We start from the raw sequence: 9822 nt of genomic DNA, 5'->3' as shown, positions 1-9822 counted from the left end.
ATTTTACAACATTTGTAAATCACTGAAATCGAATTAGAAATGAACCACTTAAGGGGGAGGCTGCCCCCTTCGAATTAGTACGCCAGTGGTGTCTAGTGGCGTATCTCGCGCTTGGTCTCGTTTGGGGGAGGCGAGATGAGCGCGAAACCATATCTTTTCCCCCTTTTCTTTTCCTCTTACTCTTTATTTTCTTCCCCTTCCTCTCCTCTTTCCCATTCCCTCCCTCCCTTCTTTCTCCCTCCTCCTCTCTCTCTCTCTCTCTCTCTCTTGCTGTGGGGGGGGGGGAGGGGGAGACAAGGGCCTTTCGCCCCCGATCCACACCTTGATGGTGGGAAAAACCGCAACTGATCTCCCCTACCTTTCTTCTTCCTCTTTTTTTTCTTTCCCTTTCTCATCTCTTTCCCTTCCCCTTCCCTCCCTTCTTTCTTTCTCCCTCCCTCTCTCTCTCTCTCTCTCTCTTGCTGTGGGGGGGGGGGGGAGGGGGAGACAAGGGCCTTTCGCCCCCGATCCACACCTTGATGGCGGGAAAAATCGCAACTGATCTCCCCTACATTTCTTCTTCCTCATTTTTTTCTTTCCCTTTCTCATCTCTTTCCCTTCCCCTTCCCTTCCTTCTCTCTTTTTAAAGTTTGCTGGGGGAGGCAAAGGCCCTTACCCCCTACTCGAACCACATGTTGTTGGCTGGATTAATTGCATCTGACCCCCCCCCCCTCCCTTTCTTTGCACCTGTTTCTTTTCTTCTTTCCTTTTTTTGTTCCCTTTAGCTCTCCTCTTTCCTTTTCCCTTCCTACTCTCTTTTTTTGTCCCCGCCCCCCTCCCCCCTGAGGATCAACAAATTGTTGGCGAGAAAATCGTAACTGATAATCCTCCTTCATTACTTTTCTTATTCCTTTCCCCCCCCCCTTCCCTTTGACTCCTCTTCTCCTTTTTTTATTTCCCTTTCCTTCCTTCTCTCTTTTTGGGGGGAGGGGGGAAGGGGTCAACAGCCTCGGAGGCAAGGCCCTCAGTCGCCCCCCCCCCCCGCCGATCTCTTTTTTCCCCTCTTTTCTTTCCTCTTCTTTCTTTCCTTTCTCTCCTCTTTCCCCTTCCCTTCTGTTCCTTCTCTCTCTAGCTCTCTCTCTCTCTTTTTGGCGGGGGAGGGGGGGAGACCCCTTCGGCCCTCCCCCTGGATCCGTGCCTGGCCGTGGGTGTGTCCCCCCATCCAATATGTACTGACCTGAGCAGTTTTGTAATAGCGAACAGGCCCCGCACGTACTGAGCTGAGCAGCTTTGTAACAGCGGACTTGATTGGTTGTCTTAAAATTCAATTTACGATCGTTCTGCGCATCCGTCTGGCAAAGTAACAGGCGTGTGCTATCGCACCTTGCACGCGCCTGCTAAATAACGGGCGGTGATTGGTCAATTTAGCAGACGTGTGCCGCGTTCCATACGTCTGGGGCACGTGAATAAAGTCACCAACGGCTTTCCATAGGGTCGGGCTTCTAAAATGGGACATGAAGCATGATTTGACATGAAAATTGACGGAGCTAAAAATGAATCAATCAAAATGAAATTTATATGTATGAAAAGCTTACGTATCATATGTCATTGTCTGTGATTGAGGATTTACAAATTTGACGCAAAACGCGTTGCTGCAAAGTTAAAGATTGGTTTATTGAATGGCAATCGAGCACAGTGCGACCGATCCATTGACATTGTGTATGAGAGAGTAATTTTTTTTAAATGGATTGTAAAGTTCAACGTCAAAGTGACGGAGGTTTTTTTTCAAGTAAGGGCATGGTTTTACATGGAATGTAAAGGAAATGTTTCCTTCTTCTCATATCTCGATTGAGGATATTATTCTCAATTTCGATTTTTAATGGTAAAGAAAAGTGTAAAAAGATGTCGAGAATTTTACCATATGTCATGTAATATAAAATGCGCGCGGGTCGGTTGATCTCCCAAAAGGAGCGCGAAGGAATTGATATGGAAAAAGGTTTCTATTCAAAAGTTTTTAAAAATTCAACAATTTTTAGTGTATTTATTTGCATAATTTTTAACGATAAACTCTACCGTTCCAAATGAGATAGACAACATACATGTTTATGTCAATTGCCTTACGGTGTCATACGAAGGAGCAAATCTGAGCAGTCAACTTTCGGAAAGTAGTCGTTGAACTTTATTTTTGTTTAATCTGAAACTGATCAGAATTACTCACACTTAGATCATGGATGTGGACTTAAAATTAGATCCCAACTAAGACTACATTCTACCTGTTGTAAGTCTATCACCTGTTTGGGTGTGGTCCAAATTTTGGTCCATATGACATGGAACGATCCAAGACTAACCGCAGAAGTGATAGTCACGCTCGATACTTTTGGTATGAGCGTTCCAGCGTGAAGTATTTAGACAGTTCGGCTTCTTTTGGGTTTCAAAAATAGAACAGGTTAGTGAGTGAGGTTGAGACAAGATAAGAATGAGTCACAGGTTTCAGAGAATTCCAAAAGTTACCTTTATGCGCTTAGAATAGAGAGCAAATAATAAATAAAGACAGACGGTCAGGAAAATGACCGGTGGTTAGAGAGACAGTCGGTCTCTCTCTTCTATCCTTTCTGTCTCGCTTTAGAAATCCCTATGTTTGTAATCTATTATTTTATCTCTCTTTAATTTGCCGGCATCTTTCTTTTTTTCTTTTCTTTTTTTCTTTCTTTCTTTCAGTTTTTCTTTCTCTGTCTCATTCCCTCACCCGGTTACCTCTGTCTGTCTATCTCTTTCTCCGCCTCTCGCTTTCTTTCTTTCAGTCTGTCTTTCTCTACAATGTCTCATTCCCTCACCCCGTTACATCTGTATGTCTGTCTGTCTGTCTCTTTCTCTGCCCCTCTCCTTCTTTTAAGATGGATTCTTCAATGTTGGGTCAAGATGAAACAAATCGAACTAGATGTATAAACTCAGGAAGAGGGAATTATTGTTTCAAAGAAATGCATTGACTAGGGTGAATTGACACAATAGAAGTAAGATGGTGGCCCCTACAGAAATGAAAAATTATCAGGATGTTGAATGATATTAAACCTCATAATATTTCAGTAACCAGCGACATTCTTTGTTACATTTTATGTTCGACACTGAACAAAAAATAATAACGTTGAAGAAAAACAATACTCTGATAGGCGTCATAATGTTTATGCACTTGAGTGGAGTAAAGTCTGTGTTGAAAAACAAAACAAGTCTAGTTTCTGAATACAAAATGGGTCCGCACTTTATATTATAGCATGAAAAGAATAGAAGAGGAACGAATACAAAAAAAAAAAAAAAAATGGGGGGGGGGGGGGAGGGGTCTCCCCCATGAGAGCTAGATATCATATAGATACTATTTGAGTTGATCATTAGTAAATAACGTTCATTATTCATGTGTTATTTTAGGAGGAGCTTCACATAACTTGATTTTAAAGCTAGCAGAAGTTACTATTTACATGATGTTTGTGTATAAAAGAAGATTTCCACTCACTTTTCACATGCATTCCATATCTATCTACCCACATTACTATCTTTTCATCCATTAACGTCTATCATCTATCCGTATACCTATCTATTTAGCTACCTATCTATTTATCTGCATACCGATCTTCCTATCTATCTATTTATCTGTATATTTATCTATCTATTTGACTGTCTGTATATCTATCTCTCTATCTGACTGCATTTATCCATGTATCTGACTGTCGATATATAATATCTGTCTGTCTGTCGATGTATTTATCTATTCGTCTATTTTTACATCTAATTAGTTAACGCGTTACCGTTATTTTCTTTTTCTGTTTCCCTCCTTTATCCTTGTTAATGATCCTTTCAATTTCGTCATTTAAGGAAATCCCTTTACACTAACACTTTAATACTCTTGATTCATCTCAGCTGAAACAAAGAGCTCTTAGACTTTCTCAACGATGAGCTAAGTCGAAAGGAATGACGATAACAAGACTAGAGTTGAAGAGGGAATTAGCTTTCACTCCGTACATGCGTCATTCAATATTATGCTCATACTAATTGCTATCTCTCGCTTCAATCTCTTCCCCCTTACAGAAATAACATCGTGTCGTTATTGTATAATTATCCACTTCTGTTCGACATCAACTTTGTTGATGATGTGTATATCTGTCTCTTTGTTCTGTCCTTCTTTTATGCAAAGTCATACTAATCCACCTGTTTCAATTAAGGATTCAAATTAAGTGAGTCTTTATAGAGATATCTGTCATCTTGTAACTAGTTCGTATTGCAACTTGTCATTCATTTACTAACTATAATAGAGAGTCTCAATAAAGAAGTGGACTGATATTTTTAACCATGATCTTTGGAAAAATATCCCTACACCATTTCTATGTAGTACGTTACTTAAAGAAGCTCATTGATCAGTTTTGAAAGGTATACAACATTTTAAAATAATCAAATAAAAAATGGCAAAATGTATATCTGAATTGAATTGAAAATGTTTTATTATGATTGCACTTCGCAGCCAAATGAATACAGATATCAGAAAATACAGAGTGATCATTTTCATGTTGTTCTGCTGCCGATACTCTCAAAACATTATATGAAATATAATCATTTCTTATCAAATTATGTTCTTTGAGATTCGTTGATGTATGTATTTTTCCATTTTATTAGGACATATTTGTTATACATATCAAATAAAACAATGAAAACCTCAGTTAGGAAATCGTTTTTCAACATTATATTGTGTTGTCATGGTAACCTTCTATAGCAACACAAATTATGGTGGAAAGCTGTTATCAACATTGAAACTTATACCTTGTCTGCTTGATATCGTTTCCAGTGTTTCCATGAACATATTGTAAATTAAGATTCTTCATAAGGTTACTAACGGATCCATTTCATTAATAATCTCGTGAGAAAAATTGTGAATTCATTTCCTTTCCTATGAATTGTTAACCAAAGTTGTCCTACCTTAAATACGTCGAAGACATTTTTAACGATCTCGAGTCAGCAATGTTTACCGGATTTGCTCGGACAAAACAACACAAAATGCCACATCCCTTTTCAAGACATACAAGATTTGGCGAATGAGATCAGTGTAGATAAAGACAAAATTATTTTAATGGTAACGTATGAAAACTCTGCCATTTTGCAATTTCCTAATCTGCTATTAGGTCTGCAAAACGCCCACCAGTCTTGCGCACGGCAGACAAAGACATGCTAGCGATTGGTGAGGGGGTACACTGTCTTGAGGGAAGGAGAGGGGGGAAGTGGGGACTTCAAACCTGCCAAATTTATGGTGATCTGAATGACGTCATAAATATTAAGTTTTCCTAACTCTCACAAGAGACATGTGTCATTCATTGAGACACTACACCCTCTCCCTCTTTGTGCAGGTTTATTTTATCTCGTTATTTTTTCTACAATTTGGTAGAAATTGAAATCCCTGGAGCAAGTTCTTGGGGCTTTCTGATCTATTTTAGTACGTCATGACATATGGAATTTGGTGATAACACGAATTGAAGAGATATATTGTGTGATAAACCAAGTTGATGTTTTTTTAAAGGGGTGTGCCCATTATGGAAGATTAAATATTTGATATTTAATTTAATGCAACATTTTTGCTTTACTTGATACGATCATCTGATCCCCACCATTATTTTATTTCCCTAAATGTATAATGTTCGCCATTACCCCATGTTAAACCTCGCATTCAACTTCAAGAAATGAGGCAATTAACAGCTTTCACACATTTCATCGGTTCTAAGTTCTTTAAATTTCGACTCTTGCTAATTTGAATGTATGTAAACGAATTCCAACAAAATACAGATAGTTTCCTAACATATAGGCCTATAGATAATGATTTAAAAATAAATAAATAGACAAACAAACTAATTCAAGTTCAAGGTATAAGAGCGCTATATAAATGCCAATATTATTATTATTATTAAGGTGTAAATGCGATCAAGGAAGAACTTGAATTATTTTGTTTTGGAAGATCACCGGGAAGATCACTGTTACTTCCGCAATGTCCTGCAACGTTTGCAAAACTACCGTCGGAAGTAGCGAGGGTAAACGAGCTGGATATCAATCGATCTTTCAGAGAACTGGCAAAATTTTAATTTACAACACAAACAAAAACAAACAAGAACAAGGAGGAGAAAGGAGCTCATATATAATAATTTTCTTTAAATTTAGAGTTAACTCCAATTTCAGCTACAGATTTGTCTAGATAAACAGATAAATAAACATTTAATCCACCAGCACCTATAAGATTCAGAAATAACTGTTGCGCGCTGCAGAATGGAGCATACTTGCGGCACCGATGTTTTGAAGTCGCGATCGAGATGGACCCATCCCCACTCAAATAACACTTATAATCATAATGGATTCGCAGCTAAAAACTTAATTTTTACCGATAAAATAAAGGACCTCAATAGTCTGTCGAACGCAGAAAGGATGTATTGTCAACAATTGCATATTAAGCTAATATGGATGCATAATGAGAGGCTTTAGAGTTCTTCCTGGCCAGTGCAAACTACACAAACTTTCGACAAATCTCTGACGTAATAAATCCTTGTCTTGAAAGTTTGTGCCCTGACGAAGTCTGTCATTCCACATTGAAACTACATGTTTGTTGTCCTTGTACAAATTCGTACAATAAATATACACTTCCCCCTTTGAATGGTGACATCACAATCGGGCAAAAGTCATTATGTGACCTCACCCACTGTGTGTTTTTCAATTACTTCCGGTGAACGCGATGAAGCTCTCGTAATATCCTCACCTTTGCCTCTGTTGTGTAAATGATCAGGTTGATGTTATATAGGACGTGTGATAACGGATGTTAAAGGAGGGAAGAGGGAGGGAGGGCGGATGCTGAGCAATGGAAGGGCGTGGGAGGGGGGGGGGGGCCGGGGTGCATAATTTGGAGAAAGTATTACTCAAATTTCCAGTCTATAGGGAAAGCACTTCCATTACACTGACTTTATAGGAAGGTGGGTAGGATGATCTTCGTTTGATCGTCTCTTCTGATCGTCTCTTCTGATTAAACATTTTTATTCGTAGTATTTGGACTTTGTCAATATGTTTGATTTTGTACCGTCTTTTCCAAGCATGGAATGTATAGAAATGTCACCTGTTTGCTAAGTTGCAGAGATCACTACATTGCAGTGTCCTATATTGCATTAATTAATTTCGTTTACATCACATGTTGTCTCACCGTTTCCTATCCTTCGGCTCTACTTACTACAAGATAATACTTTAATCACACCGTCAAGACCGACCTCATCCTCATAACACACCGACACCACACCGACAAGAACGACATCACGCTAATAACACATCGACAAGACCGACATCACGCTAATAACACATCGACATCACGCTGAAAACAGACCGACATCACACCGACAAGACCGACATCACACCAATAACAGACCGACACCACACCGACAAGAACGACATCACACCAATAACAGACCGAAACCACATCGACAAGACCGACATCACACCGACAACACACCGACAACACACCGACATCACGCTGACAACAGACCGACACCACACCGACAAGACCGACATCACACTAATAACAGACCGACACCACACCGACAAGACCGACATCACGCTAATAACACACCGAAAACACACCGACAAGACCGACATCACGCTAATAACACATCGACATCACGCTGAAAACAGACCGACATCACACCGACAAGACCGACATCACACCAATAACAGACCGACACCACACCGACAAGAACGACATCACACCAATAACAGACCGACATAACACCAATAACAGACCGACACCACACCGACAAGAACGACATCACACCAATAACAGACCGACACCACACCGACAAGAACGACATCACGCTAATAACAGACCGAAACCACATCGACAAGACCGACATCACACCGACAACACACCGACAACACACCGACTACACACCGACATCACGCTGACAACAGACCGACACCACACCGACAAGACCGACATCACACCAATAACGGACCGACACCACACCGAAAACACACTGACATCACGCTGACAACAGACCGACACCACAACGACACGACCAACATCACGCTGATATCGGACCGAAACCACATCGACCTGACCGATATAACACCGACAACACACCCCTGTGGCAAAAAATAAGTCGGTTTTAGAGTCGGTTTGGCGGGTACCCATTTCACACCTGGGTGGAGAGTAGCAAATGTAGATCAATGTCTTGCCAAAGGACATTGGTGCCGCGGTGGGACTTGAACAGCGGACCTTGTAATCCAGAGTCCGGTGACATTATCTACTCGTCCACGACACCTCTACTAATAGAGACTTTTAGATTTGGGTGGACTGATACGTGTGACGTCCATTCAAGGCAGTGCATTAAAAGGACGTCGACCGTAGCAATCAACATTGTCTTCGTGCAAATATATAAGTCCCTACTGACTCTAATGACAACCTCAATAAGAAATGGAGAGAAAAAAAAGATAAGAATAAAGTTGATCCACCCGCTGATTTAAAAATGGAATCCCCCTAAACATAGATTAATATGCAAACAGAACACCTGAAGAAAATCTAATTCCTCTTCACTCAAACCATGGACATGGTCAAACAGTGTAAATTGCGGAGTAATAATACTCCGGAAGAAGGCGTTTTCTATGAAAATGAAATAATGGCAAATTAATTAATGATCTCTTCGAAAGATTATAAAAGTTAAGCTAATACAATATGAGAGGGCTTGGAGGCCCTATTCGCCCACCATTTCCATAGGTGTGTGGAGAAATTGAAGGAATAGGAAATATGCGTTGGGATTTATTGAAACCGAAATATATGATCATTTTGCTCTCTTAAAGGTACTATGTCCCTTTTGCAGCCAAAATCAAATGCTGTAGAACTTTGCAGGAATTATGAATATGTCATGTATGTCCTATCTGTGAAATTTAATCGTTAGCAGTGTCCTCATCTTTAAATTATGCAAGGAAACCCGTTTACTTGCTAGACTTCACTGTCAGACACTATTGAGTGACTGACTGTCTTTTTTTCTTCTTTGGTAATAACATACATGAAAAGAGTTGTAAAGGGTACATGAGCATTTGTCTACATCAATAACCCACTTCTTGTGATGGCCAAGATTAAACTGATTGAATCTTTGCGCAGCATAAAACGTATGACCTTTCGGTACAATTGTCTGAAAATCAAGACTATTACTTTTGGGCTCTATAGCCCTAAAGTCGATTTGGCAACTGATAGTCGTTATTTTCCCACTTGAAGACACTTTCAAGCCCCACCTTTTTTTAGGGAAGTTCTAAATTAGTATTATCTTTCAAATGCAGATGGAATTTAACTTTTTCATTTTTGGGCCCGCAAATGGGACATAATATAGTACCTTTAAAGATAAATTTGAGATCAGGTAAGTGTAGCAAATAAATTCTCAAAAAATCCAACGAAACTTACACTGCATATTCAAGATTAAAAATAAATGACATGTGCCAAACAATTTTGGTAGTAAATTTATAGTGGCTGAGTGATGAGCAAAGGAAGATAAGGAAATCCGGGTAAGTATATAGGCCCGACTATGTGCTTAGCACAGGTTACTACGTGGAAATGGGAGTTGTGGTTTTTATCGAAGATGATGCCCAGTAAGTTTCTGTGCATTTGTTTTTATTTCACTCGTTCAAACAACCAATCTACTGCAGGATAAACAATCTAGAATAAATCATATAGCAAATTTTCTCTCAAAATACGATTCCCATATCAGAGCCCCCCCCCCCCCCCCCCACTCATTCAATACGGGCCGGATTTGTGAAAGCACCCTCTATCTCCGGATCGGACTTTGTTGC

The sequence above is a fragment of the Strongylocentrotus purpuratus genome, unplaced genomic scaffold (genome assembly GCF_000002235.5).
Source record: "Strongylocentrotus purpuratus isolate Spur 01 unplaced genomic scaffold, Spur_5.0 spur5_scaffold_21, whole genome shotgun sequence".
Classification (NCBI taxonomy): Eukaryota; Metazoa; Echinodermata; class Echinoidea; order Camarodonta; family Strongylocentrotidae; genus Strongylocentrotus; species Strongylocentrotus purpuratus.
This window is presented reverse-complemented; position numbering follows the sequence as displayed.